This window comes from Tenebrio molitor, chromosome 4 (assembly GCF_963966145.1).
Source record: "Tenebrio molitor chromosome 4, icTenMoli1.1, whole genome shotgun sequence".
Classification (NCBI taxonomy): domain Eukaryota; kingdom Metazoa; phylum Arthropoda; class Insecta; order Coleoptera; family Tenebrionidae; genus Tenebrio; species Tenebrio molitor.
The window spans coordinates 5,070,589-5,094,228 of record NC_091049.1 but is presented as its reverse complement, the minus strand read 5'-3'; the positions used below and the strand labels follow the sequence as shown (position 1 = coordinate 5,094,228).

The window sequence follows — 23,640 nt, the reverse complement described above, 5'->3', positions numbered from 1 at the left end:
TTGATCACTGTTGTATACTCATCGTCGTCTGCTATGGTCGTCTGTGGTCTTAACACTCTTAACTTTTACTAAAGACTTATTTTGAATCGAAGGAAAAAAATGCGGTAATCAGTGATTTGACATTGACAGTGACTTTTACAGTTTCAGTTGGTCAGGAGCTCACTCATGCCAATATTCCACTAGATACAGTGCACAATCGAAACAAGACGGCACAAATTCATGGCCTACTTGGACTACAAACATTTATAATAACCCTGTATATGGTTAATGTTACTATTTTGTCGACTATTTCAGGTTCAATTTCAAATTTTTGTTCACATTTGAAAGAAAACTTTTTAATATCAATATCTACTCTGAAAAATTTACAGTGGTCAGCATGAAGATCGAATATAGTACTGGTAGAAGAGTTGGATATCGCGTTTTCTTCAACACCATGTCTTGTAGATTTGTTCCACGATTGGGATCGGGAATGGGAATTTCGGATGTAGAAATTTCTGGAATCTTTAAAAGTTTGTAATTTGTTTAATATGAGTGATATTTATAGGTACCATTAGGCAGGAGCAAACTAGACAAGTACAGGATTATTTAGAAGTGTGTTAATTGGTGCCACAGTCGGATTTTTCAAAATGTAATTCACAAACCGTGTGGTTATTATACACTTTCACTTCACACTCCATCAGATAATAAATTGTCTTCCACTTCAGCTACTCTTTAAAGCAGTTCCCATATTTCAATGAATTTGGAAGTCTATGGCACGTAGTGCTAACAGACCTGTAACACTTTTTAATGCTGTAACGCTTCATGATAAATTCACATTCAATTCAAGTCAATTGACAATTAAATTGATTGACATTTATAATTTTTGTAATGTTATTTGTTTTTTAAAAACCGGGTAATTTGGCAATGTTTGGCAGCAACAACTTCAGCGTCCTCTTCCGGCCTGTGGACGGTGCGCACAAGCCAAGACGCAAACCCAGGACACAATTAATACACCAACTTTGCGTTCTATATATACTTTATTTTGTCTATGGTTCCGTTTTCCGTTGCGTTGCGTTGACAGTTGACGCACGCGTTGGCTTGTGTCGTTATCAATTTATTGGTGTGTTAAATCAAATTGTTTTTAGGGGGTAAGTAATATGTCTTGATATTAATTAAATGTTATAAGTAAAATATAATTCGTCTGCTTTCCGTTCATTTTCAACGGTTTTGTCGAAAATTAAAGTAAATGAAATAACGCAGACGACGGAAATAACTGAACAGCCACGTGGTACATTGTTATCGTTTTCCAATGTCGTAAAAGAAAAACGTTGCTTTCACGTCCAAAACAATAGTAATTAATACAATAATTATGTTTATTAGGTATACTATTACTGTCCAGTTGTAACATGTGTTGAATTGAACCTAAAATTAATTATAGGTTAGGCAATTTTCTGAATTTATGTTTTTGTAATAGTTATTTATGGTATAAGTGGGTTATTTAAGATATTACCCACGAGAGGTATTTGTAACCTACGAGGGCTTGCCCGAGTAGGTTATTATCTCGAGTGGGTAGTACTTAATAACCCACGTATGCCATACAACGTTTTATCCAATATTCCAAAATTTTTAGATAATGACATTATTGATGAAATTCTGCTCCCGATGGGTTATGGACGTTAATAACCCACGGTGCTAATGGCAACGTGGGTTATGTATGTTATAACCCACGGTGCAAATGGCAACGTGGGTTATAACAACAGACTAGTTATAGCCCAGTTTACTCAATTAAAACTAACTAGTAAAACACGATATTAATATTGGATAAAGGTTTTTTAATATCTCAGAGGAAATATCAACTTAAAGCTGACTCGTACTGTAAGTTGTTTCCGTTAGTTTGCTAGTTTCATAATCCAGAAAAGTTGTCCAAATCACACAACACTTGGCTGCAGCTATTTTTTATACTTAGAAGTAAGAGAATAATCTCATTTATCGGAAAAAGGGCATAACCCATATTCAATTTATAAAATAGTTTATTATTCGACTTCGCACTTGTCATCTAGTAATTTCTCACTAGATTTCTCCTCCAAAAAGAAGAAATTACACTGGTATATATGTGATTATCATAGCCACACAAAACATACTCAGCTTATTTCATAAAACTATTTCAGATTACCAATTTATTAAACTCAACTTAACAGTAAAGTTAACAGTATTTTGACAGTATAAGTAGCTAGGATAGAAAATAAATCTCTCACAGTTAGTTGCATTCTAAAAAATTAATAGATATGTATAATAACTCCAAAAATTAAAAAACCACCACCTGTTGAATTATGTTGGTGAAAACAAAAAAATCCCCAAAAATTATTTAATGGTTTAGGTTGGTATTGACTGTGTGCATCATTTGTATTTGCAAATTTTATAGTCCAGTGTTCTCAAATTAAATAATTTTTTTCTTAAATTATTTTGTAAACTCAAACCAGACAAATCAAATGAAATCATAATTCATTTTACCTTCTTTTTTTGAAGTGACATATTTGTCACTAGAAAAATTACTAAACAGTGTTGTCGGTTAAATTTTCATGCTGTGATGCCGCTTGTGTGTTTTTTTTTTTAATTTTTGGAGCCATTATAAATAGTGTAATTTCAATCACAGAACTAATAATGACAAGTTTGTAATAACGTTATTTAAAAATAATTTGCCAAATAGCTCTGTTGGTGATTTTATACAAATGACCTCGAGCACGACTAAAAAAGTTGATTTTTTTTTAAGGACAATTTGTTTTGCTTAGGGTATCAACGAGCTCTCTGTTTACGTTGTCATCATCGATTAAATTACTATCATAAAAACATCTCTTTACCACAATTGGATTTATGCGGACTAAAAATATTGTTTATTACCGATTCTTTGCTATAAAACTACACTGACCACCAAAATTAACGCAACTGTAAGAGAATTTTAAAAACGCAACAGAAAAACTACCTCTTCCACCCCAAACATGTGGCTCATAAATTATGTTCTGAAAGGTCCTTGACTCGGGGGTGATTTTTAAGAGTTCCACAGGCGAGACAGAGTCAGTGTCGCTTGGCAGCTGCGACCGACGGGCTGTCCAAGGTACGAGTACGAGAGTGACGGCAGGTGAATAATTGTGACCTGGAAGTGGTGTAGTGAATAGAGATACAGTTACCAGGTGTGTTGGTAACTGGGTGATAGCAGGTTTGGGCAACCTGGGCTATAAATCAGTACCTTAATGCGTAAAACCTCCCTATACCGGGTGGGGCACCTTTGGCTCATGACACGGCTAGGCCGTTGACCGGGCGCGTCTCGTAGAGATGGCTGGTGGTGGCAACCAAATGCACCGATCATACGTTGCTGGTCAAAAGGTTATGAGGTCATCCCGGTTCCCAGGTACTGAGGGGGCATAGTGACGTATGGAAGTGGGTTGTAGGCTCATACTCTGGCCGTGGCGGTCTTCCTCTGTGGAGACTGCGGGCGGGCTGTGCACCCCAAACTGCACACGGGGCTATTACAGGTGCTACTAGAACATCCAACGCAATCCCGGAACGTAGCGCTCTGAAGACGACGCCCGTGGTTCGAGCCCCTCATCATGATAGAAGCTAGGGGGAGGAATCCCCCGGGTGAGTCACTGTATGACCTTGATTCGCGACAGATGTGTCAGGTGTTTATCATTTACATGTTTGTACCGTCCCATTGAGCAAACCCGAGTCCGGACCTGTGCTTTACCCTTTGAATGACTGAATGAGGTGGAGGTGAGTCCGATTGTAGATTATCGTATGACTGTAGCTGAGATTGTCTAATTTAATGTGTACCGATGAGTCTGATCGATTAATTATCAAATATTGAGGGATAACGCCCTTGGGCAAAAATCAAGTCTTACACAACACTTGTATTTTTACGGTTTTTTTGAAAAGTTTTACTTTATAGCAAAAAATTGTTATATACACTGAAAATAGAGGAAAAACATAGATCATTCTACAAGAGTAAATAAAATTTCCAGCCACTGTGTACAAAAATGAGCAAAAATATCGTTTTTGCTCAATTTTTAAATTTACTCGAAAATAATTTTTTAATAACAGTTGAAAAATTGAATCAGTATAGGCATTGCCATCTCGAACTCCAGGCCTTAAGGCTCGCGTTTACCTGAAAGAAATTTCGAACTTGATGTACAGTGGGTCCTCTATTTACAAATTTATATTTTGGTCAAACGAGAGACGCAGGTACCTTGCATTAGTCACAGACGCTCAGTAGGGGGTAGAGGATTACGATTCTGTCCTGTTCCGTACCTAAATACGGAGATAAAATTTTGTGTTGGAAAGACAAGTCCTACAATGCCAAATCTGAATTGGCTGCACTGCAAACTGTTGTTTCATTCCATTTTATTATTTATTAGCTGACCCGACAGACGTTGTCTTGTCCAATCCAAATTTCAGTAAATTAGTTTGTGATGATGATTTATTTTCTTCCATTAAATTTGAAATAACAATGAATCTCAAGGTGTTTTATTTACATTTCGATTGCAAGATCGATGTTCAAGTGAACAATCCGATAGCGAAATAAATTGGTATAGAAATATAGTATATTGTTATATAAGTGAGGAAAGGGATGCATTGCTAAACGAGAATGACAATTGGATCACGAGCGATAGCGAGTTGATCTAATCATTCAAGTTTAGCAATGGACCTTTCCTCACGTATATAACATACTATTTTTTCCAACGTCAAGAGCTTTCGGTTTATCTTGCATAGGTATAATCAATTTATTATTTTATACAAATCAACATAGAAGTAAAATTTGAAAATCACGTTTCCATGCTCACAGTAAACAATAAAATTTAATTAATGAATGTCAAGTCGTGTTTTTACCAAAATGTGAAAATTAATCAGAATTTACTAAACAAATAGTGATGGAAGTAGAAGATAGTGTTGTAAATTTACCAAATACAGAAATTAAAGAAGCAGCGAACTAGGTATCTTTGGAATTATTACCTATAAAATCTCGAGCACGCTACGGAAAGGAATACAATCCGTTACTGAGATGGAGACAAGTAGTAAGAAGTGCTAGTTTGGCGTCAACGTCAAGCTCTGTACCGACACGTTATTTAGAAAAAAAAAAACAGGAACATTTGGAGTTTTAATTCGTGTAAAAAATTGTACATTTAATTTCTATAATACTGATAAAAAAGTTAAGTATCTTTGTATGTGCTAATTGTTAATAAAGAATTCTTAGAAATGTATATGTATGTATGAACGTTATTTTAAAGAAAGTACCTAAATGGGGATCAAATTTTTTTTTTACTTTCCCCACTAGTGAGGGAAGTGATTTACTTTCCTCACATGTGATGCAAACGCCTACTTTCATCTCTAAATTGAGTGATGGAAATGTCATTTTCAGACTTGACGTTGGAAAAAAATAATTACATTTGTTGGACAGATCGCGAAACAATAGAAAAGTAAAAACGGATGTAATTTTAATTTAGACTGGAATGCGTTTTTCCAGATTTTTCTCCAAATTTTCCAAAAACATTTTTTCAATTGAGTTATATCCATCCCGGGAACAAAACCGAACAAAAAAAAATGAATTAAATATGTCGTCAGTTATGATCGAGAGTGCATACAAAAATTATAATTTTTGAAGTTTGCCCTAATTTTCCGACTTTCCTTTGTAATTCTCCCGATTTTTTTTTAACAAAAGGAACATTAAATTTTAAAAAATTAAAAATATTGAGCTAAGAATTTGTTTTAGTATTTTTTTGTAGGTACATAATATATATATACCTACAATTTGATCGTATAGGACATTTTTCTGACTTTGAAGGTCCGACTAATAAAATTATAATATTCACCAAATATAGGGTGCAGCATTGTGTAGTTGTATTTTCCCAAAGTATTACGATGAAATCTGCATTTACTCCCTGCAGATGAGGAAATGAATATTAGTTCGGAGTTTCTACCTGATTTGTCAAGAATTATGAATGAGACAAAAATGACCCTTATGGTAAAATATTTTTAAGGTAAAATTACAATAAAACGGTCGGTTTCATCTTGTGTCCCTTCGGTGAATAATTGAATATTATCGGTTTATTAGTCAAAAAAATTTGCTATAGATAAAGTATATGATTATATGTATTATGTACTCGCAAGTAACGATTTTTATTCTTTACTTATTCTGTACTTGCTCATGTAATAGTAATAGTACATATACTATTATTTCATACTAGAAGTCTGTTCTGTATCATAATTTTATTGCAAAAATAAAAAATCATATTATGTATTTTGTGAAAATCGCATCATCTTTTTTCCTGTGGTAATGGCCGTTGCTATTGTTTTTTACAATGAGTATTTCCTTCATGTGTTTAGCAACCAATTGCGTGACAAATATTGACCAATCAAAACGAGAAAACAAAAAATAGCCCGATAAAATTTCTCTAAAATGCACATGTGCAATAATCTGATAAAAAATGCCGGCACCTGATTTTTTTTTATTTAATTATTTTGAATAAAAAGGATTGGAAATAATGTGTTTGTTTTCATTTTATTCAGGAAATAATCAGCCGTATACCCCTCGTGCAAAATTTTAATATCGGCAATTTTTTTGCTAATGAACTCAAACAGCCATAAATTATTCGGTCAGAAGACCAATTATTATCAAATAAAGCCCTCGACTTCGTCTCGTGCTCTTATTTGCTAATAATTCGTCTTCTGACCTCATTTATGGATGTTTTCGTTTATTAGCAAAAAAATTTCCGATAAAAAAATTTGCACTTGGGATATAATATGTATGTGATTATTTCATTCATCATCATTTTCAATCGTAAGGCTTTATTTTTTGAATTACAGCGATAATTTTTCAATAATTTTTTATTGTCCTTCAAATGTTTTTTTTTTTTTTTTTTTTAAGACAACGGCGAATACTAGTGTCACATTTTTTATTTTTATATCAAATGTCAACATGAGTCGTCAACTCCTGACGAGCAACTTGCAACCATTTTAAAAAATGACATTCGCGGTTGCTAATCAACTTTCGTATTACTCGATCATTTCGAAGCACTGCACTGAAGTGAATATTTTTCGACTTTTGCACTTTTCAATGTCAGATTTGATTTGTATAAATAAAACAGTCTCTGATACTGTTATAACTAGGCTTGGGCAGATATGCCGTAAACAGACGGCATATATGCACGATAATATGCCGTAAAAAATGATCAAAATATGCACGAAACATGCGGTAATCCAAGGATATATGCGCTAATATATGCAGTCAAAACAAAAATTAACTGACGAAAAACACTTTGAAATGTTTAGTAAAATTATAAAAGCAACTTAATTAAATACAAAACAATATGTAAATTTAAATGAAAGTAAGGTAGGTACAGTTGGTTGCAAAAAAAACGGGAACTGTCAGAATAAAATTGACACATTTTTACAATCTTTTCATAGTATGAAGCCTTCTTACGAAAGATAGGTTAGAATAAACGTCAAAATCCAATAACATTTTTTAAAATAATTTGATAGATATTGGTCAAGTAGACAATTAATTGACAAATGGACAAAAAAAATTTATATTAGGAAAATTTTCGTTTCCCTTTTTTTTACAACCAACTGTATCTAAACAAATTTATATTATTATTTATTACAATAAATTACTAAATTGCATTTGCTTCTGTCCGGATCTCAACTCTTTTTAAAGGACCTGGGTTGGATTTTTCCAAGAAAGATAAATCAGGGAGTTGTGCTTTTCTTTGAGACTTTCTAAGAAACGAAATTAAATTTTGACCGGTCCAATTTCGTCGTAATTTACCATTTTTTAGGAAAATATGCTTTTATATGCTGTAAAACAGCTATATATGCAGAATAAGTCTGAAACCTTCGATATATGCAATATATGCAAAAATGAAATGCGTTTTTATCGCTCAAAATGAAAAAATAAACATGTGTGTAGTTTTGACACCCATATATGAGCTTATAGGAAAAACATGCAAACATGCATTTGCCCAAGCCTAGTTATAACTAACCTACCGGACTCAAATGGATAATGTAATCGAACATCTACCGGACAGTATAAAATGAAATATTTTAAATCGTGAATTTTGACATGAAATAAAGGAAAAAATTGTGCATATTTCATATTTCATGGGGTATTATTACTGGAAATTATTATTGCACGTAAAAAAAAAGGATAGAGATTTGCTTAATATTAAAATGGGTGATATGCCGATGTAATTTGTACCCTTGTATAGTCCCCTTTCCGTAAGCTGTTAGCTCAGGTAGCATGTAGGGTTGGTTGTCTACAACCTGAAATTTTAACGTTGAGAAATGACTTAATTTTTTTCGTTTTTTTCAACTAATATTCAAGTAGGAAACACCACTTTTCGTCTGCGTCACATTCATAACAATATCTAGTGAATGACGTGAGATATTTTCGATATCTCTTTTCATTTTGCCTACACAGCTTCCAAGCAGAGCATTTTTTTTTGTGGTTTTTCAACAAATTCGCTAAAACAAAATTATATTTTTCTCTTCATAGTTCACTAATAGAAATGTTCATAATTTATGTAGTAAAGAGAGAAAACGTTCATCTCGTACTGTTTTCTCAAAAAACGTGATCGAAAATCCACTTTTTCGACCGTTTCAAACTCAGGTAAACGCGAGCCTTAAGCCAGACAGCGTGTGACGTCACGAGGAAGGCCAAACGTCAAAATTTGACATTTGTTTACATTTTCAGAAAGTATCAAATACGGTGTTTTAATCATTCTTATGGAAAATTGTGAGATAAGCAAAAGCTTGGTGGCAAGTGTATATAATAGTTTCAGTTGATACCAGGGTATTTACTGTTCATCGAACGTCGCAAGAGACGTTGAAACCTGGGAAGTATTTTTATACCCTATCAACATTTTCGTGATTACAAGTCGTTGTAAGGGCAATTTAGTTGAAACTATATTTGCTACACATATAATTAAGATGTATGAAGCATTTGTTGTGATTTGGTGTTATTTAAATGATTCACAAAGTAAAAATTACGAAAAAACAATAAATACACAAACTTAACCTCACTTGTCAATGACAATTTTCGCGTCATTAATGGCATTTAACTCCACGAGGCAGTAATTGTAAAGCCTAAACACATCGTTCTACTAAAAAAAAAGAGTTCTAACCAAAATTTTTCCTGTTTTTATTACATTCTGGAGGTTTAATGCGTTTTTCGATGAAGCCTTTACTGTGACGTCACGATCAAAAACAATTGCTGCCTTAAGGCTTTGTGTTCTAGATGGCAATGGTATAGGCGAACGAAATGTTCTAAAGTGACCTCTGGCGGAACCTGGTTGAATTACTTTGTGAAGTATACCTCGTGGTTGTTACATGTCTGTTTACTATTTACTAAAGTTAATTCAAGTTGCAAAAAACCACTTTGCCTTTGCAACAGCACTTTTATGGCATTAGTCATTTGAAATTACTTTAAAACTGTACTTATATGGAAAATATTCAATCCAAACTATGATTTTCTGGTCCCTTTGTGCCTTTATTTGGTTCAAAATAGTTATTTATTCTTATCTGACCCAAAACACATTTGCCCGGAAAAACTTATTGAAATAAAACTATAAGTACTGGGTGTTTACCTTTCTTTGTCACGTAGTATATGACAGGACCTGACTGCAATCTAACAAAAAAATATCTTGGCCTGCTGCGTATTTAAAACAATCGTCAACGGCTAATAACTAACAAGTAAATCTATAACCTCAAAAGTTCATTCAATATGAATGTTTAATCTTCCGTAGTTTTTCATTAAATTGGTACCTACATTTTAACAGATTTGGATTAAAAGAAAAAGTTGATAGACATAAAGCATGGATGCTTAAGTTTTCAGGCACAGAGCAAATAAAACCACTCTGGTGACACTTTTTAAGACTCTCGGCCCTTTCCCAACACACTGATATGAGGATACTGCCTCCAAATAAGAAAAAACATCCTCAAAACTAAGGTACACCATCGTACATAATAACAAAAACAGAAACGAAATAAGGTAATGTACTTCTTACGACGGCCATATTTGTCACGATTGCAGCGCCACCATCGGTCATTTGTTTCGCCTATTGACATCAATCTTCATTTACTTTTAACATGGGTGATGTTAGGAACAACTTCGCATTTAAAAAGTCCGTGCGAGTGATTTTGTTAGCTCAGAATTAAGAGAGTCGGAGGACTATAGCATATCACTTTGGTATGAACCAATCTACGGTATCTAAAGTTCTAAGAAGACATAGGGAGACTGGACGGCACACAAGGAGGCGGGGACAAGGCCGAAAACGGATCACAACACCTCACCAGGACCAATACTTAAGGTTAATAAGCATTAGAGAAGGGTTTCTCACTGCTCTCCGACTTCAAGATCGCATGTTAGACAATATGCACTCCGCCTGGGTGAAAATACTGTTAGAAAATGACTAAAGGAGGATCAGATACATCCGAGTCCGAGAAGACCAGCCACTGGATCCAAGTTAACTGCAGCTCTTCGGAGGGCCCGTTTAAACTTTGCATTAGAACATGTCAATTGGGTCGAACAAGATTGGCGCAGAGTTTTGGCCTTCGGTGAATCCAGGTTCTGTCTATACAAGTCTGACGGACAGGTAATAGTGTATAGACGACCTGGTGAGTGATATGCGCAGTGTAATTTCGTTACTAAAGAGAGTTTTGGGGTAGGGTCAATAATGGTATGGATAGGAATATCTTTAGACGTAGCTACAGAGCTGGTGGTTTCAGTTAGACGCACTTTAAATGCACATCGATATAGCACGAACATCCTGGAACCTGTTGTTGTACCTTATGCCCCATTCGTAGGGCAAGACTTCATTTATATGCAAGATAATAGACAGCCACATATTGCAAGGGAATTTCCGACTAATTTAGGACTATTGAAATATCAGTTATGAAGTGGCCAGCACATAATGCCGGGAACCCACTTGCTCCACGCCACGCCACACTAAGCTACACTACGCTACGCGACGGAAATGTGTGCAGAAATTTAACAAAGATTTGAATGCACTGCGTACTCATTTGTTCCATGCTATCCGACAACACGCCAGACGACGTGGGACGACGTATGCTCGATCCAACCGTCCAGACTTTTTAGTAAGCGTGTTAAAGCGTGTTGTCCCCCCTCCTTGCTTCTTCAGCCCCGCAGTAGAGATTTTCATACAGGAAGTCAAGTTTTACCGCCCGATCGAAAACACCCACTTCTAATCGATTTAAAATTCTCAAAAAATTCAGGAATTATTATGTATCACTGTAGAACATTCTGTAAACATTTCAAATTTTTTAATGAAACGGGTCAATATTTCGTTTTAATTCAATAACCACTACATTAATTTACATAATTTTTCACTAAGAGTACTTTCAAACATTTAGGAAAAATTTGGTGTCATTGAAATCATGAAAACATCATCGGTTTTTGAAATAAATGGAATTTGATATTAAAGTTCAAAATGATATCCCTCACAAGACGTAACGTGGCGTGTTCATAGTGTGCCTATTCGTTCGGCAATGCGAACCCACGTCAATCTACGTTGCATAGCAAGTGGGTTCCCGGCTTAACCCTGACCTCAACTCAATCGAACACTTATGGGATAATATGGAAAAACTGTTACAGGCAATGTAAGGACATCCAAATGACTTCAGTCAGCTAACAAGAGCACTTCTGGATATTTGGCAAAATATAGGCTAAATTCATAACAGAAACCTCATTTTTAACATGCCACTACGTTATTGAGCTACAATTAACGCTAGAGGGGACAATACAAGATTTCAGGAAAATAATCTTTAACTTTCGATGGTTTTTTCGATTTCTCATTTTTACTCGTGATGTTACCTTTTCGAATTTTTGTATTTTTTTACATTTATGTACTCTTTTTTGTAAGAAAATGTGTTGAAAATATTTCCCATGGTTCAGCTGTTATTGTTGTTAACATATTTTTTTAAATATTTCAAAACATTCTTTTTTAATTAAAAAAATCAAAGTGATGCGTTAATTTTGGAGTTCAGTGTATTATACTTACTATATGGTCTTTGGTTAACTTGGTAATATTTTTGACCCTCTTAATTTCAGATTATCGTTGTTCAATTGTTGAATTTCTTTATTTTTATTTTCAATTTGCTTTATCTGAGTGATTTCTCTATATTTAAATAAAGTCTTTAGTGTATTAAATAAAATATGAATAAAATATTTCTTCTAAAGTAATATAGTATTCTCTAATTTCTTGACCCCTTTTTGTATTAAATCTCATTATTAGGGATTTAAAATTATGAACACACAATGAAATCTATGCTATAGGCTTTGCCATTACTATTGAAACACCACCTGTTGATTGACAGTTTGGCAACGCTGCAAATATGTTTAGTAATTTTTTGACTATTATTGCCAATCTTGATTTTTGTTGAATGTCATGTCATATTTGACTCAACGCGTCTTTCATTCAATTATAACCCAATAATTATCAAGAATTTATTGTTTTTTCGCGAAAATAGAGCAAAATAGAAAAAAAAACCGAGTCCTTATGGGTGCTGACATGAAGAGAACTCTTATTAAATTATATGATAAACTGCATTTAAGTCAGCCAATGTGGTCAGTCAGAAAAATTTGTGTTGAAATTTCAGAAATCTTTTCCGTAAGTTAAAAAAGGTGTTTTTCTATCATTCTAAAAAGCGTCAGCGTCTTCAGCTTAGAACGTATTTAACATATTTGCTAACAATGTTAACATTTAGGTAGGTATAACATCAAAATTAAATCCCGCACTTTTTATCACACGCCACTTGGCACATGCGCCTTGAGGGGACACCTTAAATTATTGTTCTAAATTGGTTAATTGTAACTTTGATTTTCATCTCTTCAGCTAAACTTTCAGTGCAGTTTTATTTGTTATTAATTATTATAACTCATTTAACTTTAACAGCAGAAAAGTGAGGTTACGTGTAAGTTACGTTCATCCTCTGTGGTTTCACTATAAGAAAAATTCAATAAAAACATTTCAGCAAGTCTAGTTTATTAAAATACTTAATACATTGAAATAAACCAAAATTTTTTTACTTAAACTTTTCCCCAATTCATTCAATTATGTGTTTTGAGTTCCTCAAACTCGTGATTTTTTTTTAATCCTTACAATCTTATCCCACATTGCCCACATACCCCCATAATACCAATTTCTTTTTCCAGATATCTGATATTGTTGTCTACAGAATTATCCAATCACACCTGAGAGGCGAATTCCTTCAAGATTCCAAAACTGGCGCCAATCCTTTGATTTTGTAATTTCCTTGTTCATTGATTAAAATTCTTTGAGTTTCCCTTGGGTTTTACGTTCCACCTTCCAGCAAGGAACACTAACCACGACAGATAACCACGCTAAAAACCACTCACTCGCATTTGCAGTGGTAGGATTCGCAGGCGTAAAATTTTTATATTTCTATGAACATTTATATTAAATTATTATATTCATATATGTATTAAGAATGCACGATGCGTCGACGAGATAAATAATTGCTAAATGTGTAGTTAGATCATTGATTTATCAATTTATCATACTTTTTTTGACAGTGATTTGCTTTGACGTTTTAGGAACTAGAAAACACCAGAAAATGTCAAAATTTCAAATTTCTCACTACAAGCCGTTTTACAACCAACCGAACCTGTTACACATTGCTAAATGTTAGGAAAAATCCAACAGGTGGTGTTTCAATAGAAATAGAATAACGGAAACTATTGGTAAATTATTTAAATACATTGGTAAACCACGTACTCAAATAAATTTTATAGTTATTTTCACTTATAAAATCAAATATGTTTAATGAATTAGGATTAATTTTATATTGCTTTAAAAGATTATATTCGTTAACGTAATTTTCATATCTGTCTGCCAACTCTTCTTCAAATGAAAATAATATTTCCTAACTTTTTTTGCCTTATTGTTATTCATCATTATTGATTCTTTAAAATTTTTAATAGTTAATAATATCCAACGCTTTGAATGAATTGTGCGCGAATCCCTATTTTTTAATATCATTTTGTATATATTCATATAAATTTACTTTTTCATGTTTATAATAATCTATTTCTATTATATCTAAAAATATTTTTCGACTACGTTTTTTCTAATATACAATCCCATAAATTCGTGGACATAGTCCACTCATGAGCCGAAGGCGAATTCTAACAAGTTATTTGTGATTAATATTTCTTTTTCTGAAAAAGAACCCATGTATACAAAAAATACTACTTCGTCTTGTGAAGGGTCTTTATAATTGATTTCATATAAATGTGCATCAAGTGAGCTGTGCATTTGTAAAAGCACCTTTAATTTAGTTACATTACAAAAGTCACATTTATGAAGGTCATGTCCAATAAATCTTTACTTGGTAAAAATACAAAGACAAAAACAAATAAGAATTACTTTAATTTAATCAGTAAAAAGACGTAACATTGCTTTTAAAATCAGCAATGTTAAAATGGACAAAAACTGAAAAATTAGTCAAATCGGGTTCGCGCAGAGCAAGCAACTTTGAAAGTCAAAGTCACTAGCTTTAACTTTACTACCAACAGAAAATCAGATTTTCATGGCTTGCTTAGATGCACATTTATATGAAATTGAGTATAGACTCGAATATTTAGTATCTGACAAAGCAAGACTGTATCGATTTTCTTTTAAAATCAACACCTACATCTTCATTTATAACATTTGTTGATTTTTCATAACCCAATATTTCTGCTACATCTATACCTTTAAACCAAGGTTGATTATCATTATCTAATATGAAAAATACAACAAATAATAGTATTTTTCGTATCCCACCTCCACCCGGCGGCACGGCAATTTTGCCGGAGTACATACACTATTACGGATAATACTATCAAGTAATAATGCAGTGCTTATCAACATAATTACCGGCGTCTCGCCTCCACATTTTGACTTTTTTGTGTTTTATGTTCTGTGTCAATGTTAAGGAATTTCCTCACGATGTGACATGAGTATAATAATATACCTTTTTGAATTTCAACCACCAATGTGTTCTCTAAGTCCAAAATTTTTAAATTTTTAAAAAGAGATTGCGGTACTATTCCTGTTGCTGAAATTATACTTAAATGGTAAAATCGAAATTTTTTCTAAACACCAAAGATTTCTCATAGCAACGGAGAGTTCTAAATATTTATTAATTTTTGTATTATATGTCTGTGTTATATTGTGTGAATTTGGAACAGCTATATCTAAAAGATATGCTTGCTTTTGTTGTTTATTTAAAATAACTAGAGGTCGCCCAGCGGTCGAAATTCGACCGTTTTCATAAAAAAAATTAAGTTTGAACGTTACTGAGGTTTTTTTTTATTAAAGAGTATACCTCTATAATTATGTCATATAATTTTTTTGAATTTTGTTCTATTACGTCAGCTGCGAGCGTTTACAAATACGTCATTATGTACTAATTTTCGAGTTACATATTTGAAAAATACGAACGATAGGAAAAATGAGGTATAGTTTGGCTACGCCATATTTAAAAAACAATAACGCGTTTTTTGACATTTCCTTGGGTTTTTTTTAATTTGCCTATTTTTTCAAATTATATAAAATTGAAATAAAAAATTAATACTTACAAAAAATGAAAAATAAAATAAAGAACACGTGTTTCGTATTTTTTATACCTATATTTTTTATTGAAACAAAAAAACCTGGCGGTTAAAAAATAAAATGTTGTCCATTGAACTTAAATATTCTCGTGTCAAAAATGGATTACTCCCTAGGATTTAGGGATATTCGTTACTAGGTTGCCATAAATTTGGTTAGGTTGGAGGCTATGTGGTTTCTGGCGACAAACAAAAGATATCCCAAAAATGTAACAGCAAATTAATTGTAACAGTTGCAAATGACTAATTTCTTGCTAAGTAATAGATGATTTTTCGTTTCACAATCAATTTTGGTTACTGGCGGCATATTTATTTGGATTTAATCTCTCAATTCAAAGTAACCAACCTTAGGCATCAAAATAACTTTTGAAAATTCTAGTTACACACAACATGAAAAACGTTATTTCCCTAAAAGTTCGAATTCTAGGGAGTAATCCATTTTTGACACGAGAGTGTTAAAAGTGATTTTATTTTGTTCGTGGGGTTGGTCAACTCGCTGCGCTCGTTTCCCAATCTACCTCACTTACAAAATAAAATCTCACTTTTAACACTTACATCATAAATAACTATTTTGTATTATATTGAGGTCTCCAGATTGTTTTACATTATTCTTATTGTTTCTAGCCGATGAGTTATCATCTAGAAAAACGAGCAAGAATGGAAGGAGGAAGTGCAAATGAGGTACAAAGAAAGGCAAGTTTAATAAATGTAGTCTCATACCTGTTTATGTAGCATTTCTGTTCTTGCATAGTTATGTGATATATGTTTTTATCTTTTCAGAGCACATCACCAGAGGAAATATGTAGTTTGTCCACACAATCATTTAGTGAAATTATACATACTGTCGCCTTTGTGGATAAGACGCTATTTATTAAAGCCTTTCTTCAAGCAGATAAAGTGATAGTAACTTTGGCGCCTCGCCGCTTTGGGAAATCAACAAACATGGACATGGTGAAAGAATTCCTAACAGGGAACAAAAAACTCTTCCAAGACAATCAGTTAAAAATGTGGCAAGAGCAAAGGATTTTTTTTGATAAGTACTGCCAAGAGAATCCTGTCATATACGTGGACTTTAAACATATCACTGGTAAAACTGAAGATCTACTCCTTCATTCATTAAAGAAGCTCATTTACTGGACATTTAATGAACATCAGTATCTTATAAAAGAGATTGATGGAAAATATTCTTGGTCAGATACGAAATTGAAGGTGGTGGGCCCTATTGAATTATTTGAGAAGTATTGGAATAATTTTGAAAATTTAAGTCGAGATGATGTGATCGACGGATTGAAGCTCTTATCTCGCTGTTTACATGTGTACCATAACAAACTCGTTTATGTATTAATCGATGAATTCGATTCTCCTATCATGAACATCATCGTCAAGCAATCAACTTCAAATAATGATTTGCTGGACGAAACCATCGATGTTATCAGTTGCCTCATGTCCAGTACGTTCAAAAACAACGAACATCTCAACAGAGGGTTAATAAACGCCTGTGTCCGCGTCGCAGAAGTTTTATCTGGCGACGCGAACAACATCCAGTATATTCGGTTTTTAGGAGACCCCGACTTTTCTCCTTATTTTGGATTTACAGATACAGAAGTGAAGAGTCTGTTTAAAAAAGAAGAATTTGCTCCTTTTAATAATGAGGACGTAAAAAAGTGGTACAATGGTTATAAATTAATGATTTCAAAAGATAAAGGGGACTATGCCATTTATAGCTGTTATTCAGTTTTAAACTATTTGAGAAGAAGTCACGGAATGAAGGAACCATGCCTTGACAATTACTGGGTTGACTCGGGCAGCATCACTTACCTAAAACATCTGTTTGGATATAATCCCATTCGTAAATTGATTGAAGATCTTATTGATGGAGAAGAGATCGAAATAATGGCCATTACAAAATTTGCGAAAGACAACATAATTGACTTAATAAACTTGGTTCATCGAGAACTTAAATCTATAGATGTGTCACATGCACATCTTTTCCTCCAATTTTTGGCCGAAAATGGATACTTGAATGTTATACGCACTAGCCCTAAGAATGAAACAATCACCATTCGGATTCCAAATGAAGAAATTAGGACGTTGTTGCGGGGAAAATGTTATCATGTACACTTGTTTTCAAAGAAACACCAGCTTTTAGGTGATAATATTCAGGGTTATTTGGCTGCATTAGAATCAGTGCTAACAAGAGAAGACAAAAATGTATTTAAAGAATATGCAAAGGCTGTCTCTAAATTGTTTGATGGAGCCATAATGCCCCAAAACGTGGACGAATTTCATTGTATTCTCTTTGTTTTGGCATATAATGTTAAACTTTATATAGTTCGCAGTGAACTAAGCATCTCCCAAAGAAAATCTAAAGGAAGACCTCCTCATCTTGATTTGCTTATGATTTTGAATGAAGCTGGCTTGATTGTGGAATTAAAATTTGCCGACCAATCATCAGAGGCCGCTCTTTCTCAAATTACAAAGCGACAGTATGAATCAAGCTTCGACAACTACAAAAATGTCACAAAGAAAATTCTTATGGGTTTGCATATGACTAAAGAAGGGAAAGTTAGTCTGACTTACACTATTGACGGTTCACCTCCAGAAACTGTTACCAGCCATGATGAATAGACTGTTGATGGCACAGACGTCTTTTTTTATTTGTATTGCCATTGTATTACCGTTGTTAAATGAATAAAATAATTATAATGGTGTTTTTAGCGTTTAAATTTAAATAAAACACAATAGAACTGCATGAGTCTGTGTTGGGAATTTAGCTTTAGGCAACTTTGGGAGTTTCTGGTGTTCCTTTAGTTGGTGGTAAGGTTATTTTTAATATCATAGATAGTGGGTGAAGAGAATTTTATGGATTTAGAAGAATCTTTCGGTTTGTTCGCATTAGAATAATTAATTTTTATTTTTATGGTTTAAATAGAATTATTTTTTTTGTTTTTTTCTTTTTTGGTTTGTTTATTTTTTTATTAATTTAGATCGCTTAATTTAGAGCGAAGATACCAAAGTAATTTTTAATTTCTAAATATTTTTAATTTTTCTTAACTAAAAATTAGAAATATAATCAACTGCTTTTTTTAAGTTGGAGGCTTAATTTTAAAATATTTCTTTAATTGGGATTTTTCCTTTTGTTTTATCATTAACAGTGATATACAGTGCATTTTTTTTAACTGTTGCCATAGGGAATTGCATGGTAAAACTTGTACCGCCTGTTAACTTTTGTTCTGATGGAAATATTCAAACCATTTTTGGAACAAAGTTGGAAGATTTTTTAAACCATCGGATAGATTACAATTCAATATCCTAAACTGTCGAAAAAGTTGTGAAAAAATATTTCTAGCGCGCCGGAATAATAGTACGTCGAGCGGCCGCCAGAATAGCGTCCCTGTCGGCTCAACTAGCACCTGAGACCTGACCATCTCCACTTTTGACTTTTGTCACTTTCATTTAAAAAATAAATAGCGAGATCTCGAGGCTATGATTAAAATAAATAATAAATTAAAATATAAATCCTAATTTTTGTTCCCATATCCCCTACTACGTTTTTTGTCAAATTCCCTACGGCAACAGTTAAAAAAAACGCCTAAGAGGTCAACCAGAAACTGTGGAGAATAACACGCGAAGAAATTTTCAAGATCGCTTGGGACATTGTCTAGCAGTCGAAGGAAAACACTTTGAACATTTCCTTTAATAATTTCTGGTTAACGGTTTGTTTTTTTTAATAAATAAATGTTTACATGTTCTGCCTTCCAAAAGCTAATTTAATCATAGCCTCCAGGAGACCTCGCTATTTTTTAAATGGAAGTGTCAAAAGTGGAGATAGTCAGGTACTGGTTGAGCCTAAGTTGAGCCGACAGGGACGCTATTCTGGCGGCCGCTCGACGTACTATTATTCCGGCCCGCTAGAAATATTTTTTTCACAACTTTTTCTCGACAGTTTAGGATATTGAATTGTAATCTTTCCGATAGTTTAAAAAATCTTCCAACTTTGTTCCAAAAATGGTTTGAATATTTTCATCAACAGGGGGTATAAGTTTTACCATGCAATTCCCTATGGCAACAGTTAAAAAAAATGCACTGTATATATTTTCACAATAAAAAAACTACTGATAAGCATTGATATACCGGGTGATTCAGTTTGGTATTCGCGGCCCTACATCTTTTTTGTTTTAAGAAAAAAGTATAGCAAACCATATATATTTGTAAATCGCTTGTGAAACTCAGAGTGTCTATAAATGATTGTGGGATCCAAGTAGGCTTTGATTGTGTGCCGACTCTTTCACCAGAAATCGATAATATTAGCCTGATCCACGATATGCAACCCCAGAACAAACTGGTTTTACTGGTTGCCTATTGCGTAGTTTGACAAATTAAATAAAAATAAATCAATGAAATGCATTATTGATAAGTCTCAACAAATTATGTATTTATTAAACACTTAAGAAGGTGAATAACATCAATGATTCAGTTAAAAAAGTTACAATATAAATTAAAGGAATGGTTCGAAGTGTCCTCCATTTTGCTCTGAATATCTTCTCACTCTCTTGATGTTACGACAACAGATGGTAATCTCTTCTATTAACTCGTTTAAATTATTAATTTCTCATTTATACACTTCACTTTTCACATAGCTGAACACAGAAAAGTCAGGTGAACAGATTATTCTGAAACCAATTACAATAATTTATGCAGCTTTCAGGATCATTACGGAGGAGCTATTGTACAGTTGTATGGATGTAAATGCGAGTTCTCTAACAACTTTATGGCATGTAAGTACTGCAATTTGACGAGACAGTCTAGTAAGTTCTCGGATGTGCTTCTAAATGATCTCGTATATTTTCAACTACATTTTCCATCACCTTGGGATGACCCGACGATTTCCCCTTTTCAACACTACCAGTAGGAACAAAATGATTAAAAATTCGATATATGTGAGCCGTGAGGCACTTTTCTAAAACATTTTGGTCCAGGTACTTGGCTAAAAATTCTTCTTTGCAAGCTTGAACGCTATATGTCCATTCCTCGTCTCTGTTAACACTGTTGCGGTAACAAGACGTCATAAGGAACTTATTTTGTTCAAGTGTGAACACCATTTTAGCAATTACTTCTAAAATATTTGAGAGGTTATAAAAACCAATAAGACAATACCTTTGTAATACCACTGGAAGTTATCTAGCTTTGAAAAAAGCTTTTTTTTAAACAATAAGCAGATCAGGAACGCAAGAAACAACAAAACAGGGCTTCGAAGCATAAATGAGGTTAAGTTGATTTCGTGTTGACAGCTTGTGAATACAGAGTGATCAACAACAACAAGAAACCAAATCAAGAGTGCTACCTCATCTTTTATTTTATCGAAACGTATGTCGTATACTAATCAGACACTTTTATATACTTGCTGTGCACACTCGTTTTGTTGGTTGCCTACCTCTCAAAAATCTATTATTAATTGCCTTTATAAATTTTTGTAATTCATGAATAATAGATTTAAAAGAAAGTTATTATTAATTATTATTTATTACTGATTAAGGAAAAAACACACAGTTACATAAAATTCCTTCATAAGGCACGTAATCTTTGGTTACAAAATTTTAAAAGTAATTATTTTTCATAATTCTTTGTTTTGTTGTTTTCTGTAAGAAAAGTGCTAAAATTATTATTCTCTCATTTTTGGTTAATTGAGAACTTACTCGTATCTTTTCTAGCAGTTTAAAACATTTAAATTACTCCAAGGTCAAAAAATAAGTTCAAAAAAACTGCTCTAAATGTTCTCCATTGTGGTCCAGAAAGAGTCAAACTCGCCCCTCATGTTTTCCAAAAACACTTATGAAGCTGTCAGGTGAAATGGATTGCCAAAATTCATTTATAATGAAATTTTGTTTAAGGTAATGTATAGGTTTTATTTCTTGCAACACACAAGGGAAACAAATTAATATCCTCCTTCAAAATTTTTGCAATAACTGCCATAACTCAATTTAACTTGCTGTCTTAAACGCCTTATGGAAGTTGAGGGATGTTCCTTGATAATTTGTCGAACATTTTGCACCATTTCTAAAATTTGAACTAAGGACTGACCTGACTTCTTCTTAATGATGGATTATGATTCGCTAAAATTAGGCACTATAATTTTAAGACATTGATAAACTTGTTGATAACCAATACCATCAGGTTCGGACGTCTGGCTTGAAATTCTTCAGTGTAAGGGGTACAAAGTAAGGCCAGTCTTCACTTTCTTGTTTCACCCTCTTTCGAAAATAATGTAATAAAAATGCCTTCTCTTTAATGGTAAAACCCATTTTACAACTTATTCTGGGATAACTATTGCTTACAATTTCAATAAACTTCTGTAAATAATAAATATTGCCGAAATCGAAGATTTGTTTTCTAGGTTAACTCACTTAAATTGTCAACAACAACAACCTTGAATTTTGAAATGTGACATTTCAACGAAACATCTCGGTACCAGTGGCGCCGCGTTTGGCAATAAAGCTGATAATTTACTTACTCTTACAAGTGTAAAATGTTGCTCTTGTTTATCTTATAAATTGTTTCCCTTATCTTATAATACATAATAATAAAATTCACAATTATAATTCCAACGTCTAAAATTCATAAAGTATCATTTTTTATTAAGTAGCGTTTGAGACCATAAATTGTCTACGCCCATGTTTTGACCGCTTATTTGCATATGATTTTGCTACGACGTGACCGATAATAATTTGCAACGCTTGCTCTGATTTGGATTCTTTTTGATCACTTTTGATGTGCGTAGGCCGGGAAGGTGTTCGGGAGAGCGAAATGATTAACGTACGAGTGCTGGTAAACGACTGGTTTATTCAGAGTACAGAAGGGGGGTGAAACTGGCATTGGCAAAATGGCAGCGGAAAAAGTGTCGTTGCCACCGTCGGGGCGCGGAGCGAGAGGGGGAATTTTGAATAAACCGCGCAGGCAAATGTCATTCTTGTCATCTAGTGACTCTTGTGAGCTTGCGCGCTTGCGCCTTTGCGAGTTTGCGAACTAGCATCCATCTTGTGTGATGTGTTGTGTGTTTCGTTTTGGGTTATGCCAAGGATGCTTGGCAAATTTCCCGAAAGTTTTCGTTTAGATTAGTGCCATACTTGATATGTAAACTGTGTAAACTAAAGTTTTTCAGTCGTGGGAGTTAGCCGAAAGAAGTATTCTTGTAAATATACAGAATCCATCAACTGGTGCATGGAAAATTTGTGAACATCATTTTGAGGCAATAGTTTTGTGAATGAAAGAAAGGATCGTTTAAACACCGGTTCTGTACCAAAACCTTACGACCATTCTGCAAATGAAGATTTTGTAGTTGTTGATGTCATCAGTCTACAACATTGACCGCGGTTTGCAAAGGTTTGGATCAAAAACCTTCCTCACATTCTCAAGATGGTGAAATAATGGACAGCATTTCCAGTTTTCATCTTCAAGACCATAATTATTGTGAAACAGGTGAAAGTGAAGTTTTGACAAACAAGCGTAAATTCGCGAGTAGAAGTATTCCGCAGTATCCGAGGGATATTAAGACTGAAATGTAAATAGTACTGTGATTTGTTTTTTACTTTTTTCAAGTGAATGTTAATTTGTTGTTTATCTGTTTTCTTGAATTTTTAGAGTTTTATCTTGTTACATTTTTTTCTTATTTGTGTCGGTTTTTCGTTCAATATATAAATAATAAATATACTTATATGTGTTTAATTTTATTTTCCTACTATTAAAATTGTTAAGATTTTCAAGTGAAAAAGTATGTTTGGTTTTTTTAAAACCAAATTTACTTTTTACACTTTAATATCTTGACAACTAAAAAAAACTTATATCTGAAAAAGGGAGCACTATAAAGACTGTTGCGTTCAAATTTTTCCCGCGGTCATTTAGTTTGCCACTGGACTACCAGGAGCGCTGTATTTTCCGTTGCCAACCTTTAACATAGGGAAATCAGTTCTTATCTTAGGTGTTCT

General features: G+C 33.4%; 2 long non-coding RNA genes across 2 annotated transcripts; one reads left to right on the top strand and one right to left on the bottom strand.

Annotated features, from left to right (window-relative positions):
• On the bottom strand, window positions 1-887 carry LOC138129679 (uncharacterized). Its single transcript, XR_011159340.1, has 2 exons — window positions 549-887; window positions 1-501 (listed from the first exon to the last, which is right to left on the bottom strand). It is a non-coding gene; the product is annotated as an uncharacterized lncRNA (long non-coding RNA).
• A 112-nt stretch (window positions 888-999) lies between these two features.
• Window positions 1,000-23,365, top strand: LOC138129671 (uncharacterized). The gene is made up of 4 exons (XR_011159326.1): window positions 1,000-1,127; window positions 16,283-16,351; window positions 16,439-21,949; window positions 22,053-23,365. It is a non-coding gene; the product is annotated as an uncharacterized lncRNA (long non-coding RNA).
• The last annotated feature ends 275 nt before the right edge of the window (window positions 23,366-23,640 follow it).